The sequence below is a fragment of the Apteryx rowi genome, unplaced genomic scaffold, assembly GCF_003343035.1.
Source record: "Apteryx rowi isolate R43461 unplaced genomic scaffold, aptRow1 scaffold_28, whole genome shotgun sequence".
NCBI classification, from domain to species: domain Eukaryota; kingdom Metazoa; phylum Chordata; class Aves; order Apterygiformes; family Apterygidae; genus Apteryx; species Apteryx rowi.
Window position 1 is genome coordinate 682,178 of NW_020449196.1, and position 980 is coordinate 683,157.

At 49.2% G+C, this 980-nt stretch overlaps 1 long non-coding RNA gene across 1 annotated transcript in view; it reads right to left on the bottom strand.

The window, feature by feature from the left end:
- Positions 1-818, bottom strand: part of LOC112967525 — a 12,958-nt gene extending 12,140 nt beyond the window's left edge. The window contains exon 1 of the long non-coding RNA XR_003253985.1: positions 719-818. This is a non-coding gene — a long non-coding RNA (uncharacterized LOC112967525). The remainder of the gene's footprint in view (positions 1-718) is intronic.
- Between the last annotated feature and the right edge of the window lie 162 nt (positions 819-980).

Consider the following 980-nt stretch of genomic DNA (forward strand, 5'->3'; position numbering starts at 1 on the left):
GGGGGGGGGGGGGGGGGGGGGGAGACACACACTAAATCCAATTTTGCTGATATTTGGGCAGAAGGAGCTTTCCAAGTGAGACAACTGGGTTAACGCTACTGATGAAATCGCAGTCCTAAGAAGTGACTATTTCTCATCTTGTCCTCAGCTCTAAACCCTACATAGCAGAGACTTACAGCTGAAAYCTAAAGCAGGCTGTAGGCATTAAAGAGAATATGGAGGTAACCTCTGCTGCCTTTCAGCCGRTTTTCCTGCATCCTGGTAAATGACACATGCTAGAGGCATGTTACCTGGGGATTTAAATGGATGACAGCTATTGGCATCTAGTTACTCACAGCAATTGGTTAGGCAGGAACACTTTGGAAAGCCAACACTGAATATTAGACCTTGGATCTCTTATTTCTCATGTCCTGTTTTCTTCATCCCCTACCTCTTGCTCTTTACAGTTGTGGTAGGAGGGGGGATGCAGATGGATCTATATAAAGATCCATAAAAATGCCTAGAACACCAGAACTGCAGTTTTCATCATGACACCTGTGAGCCCCCATGAGAAGCATTCTTCTAAGGCGAGTAGTTATGGAGGASGGGGAAAGCACTGCTATGTCACCTGACCCGAAGCGCACTTAACGGTAGCTGTCACTGAACTGCATATAAACAGATTTTACTGCAGCCTTTCTGCTACAAATGAGGAATGAAGGGATAGTGTTGAGCACCCTACCTTGTCCTCAAGGCTGTTGCGGATCTGTTTGCTAGGTGACTGCTTGTGTCTCAGCAAGTTTGGGATCTGATTTTTTTTTTTTTGTTTGTTTGTTTTTGGTCAGCTTCTGTGAGCTCAGGTTTAGTGCACGAGCCGCTGCTGCAACAGGCCGTTATTCCAGCCAAAAGGGCGTTTGGGTGACGCGAGCTGCCGTTAAGGCCAGGGAGGGAGCGCCGCGGGGCAGGCGGCGGCGGAGGGGCGCCTCGCCTGGGCAGCGGGGCGG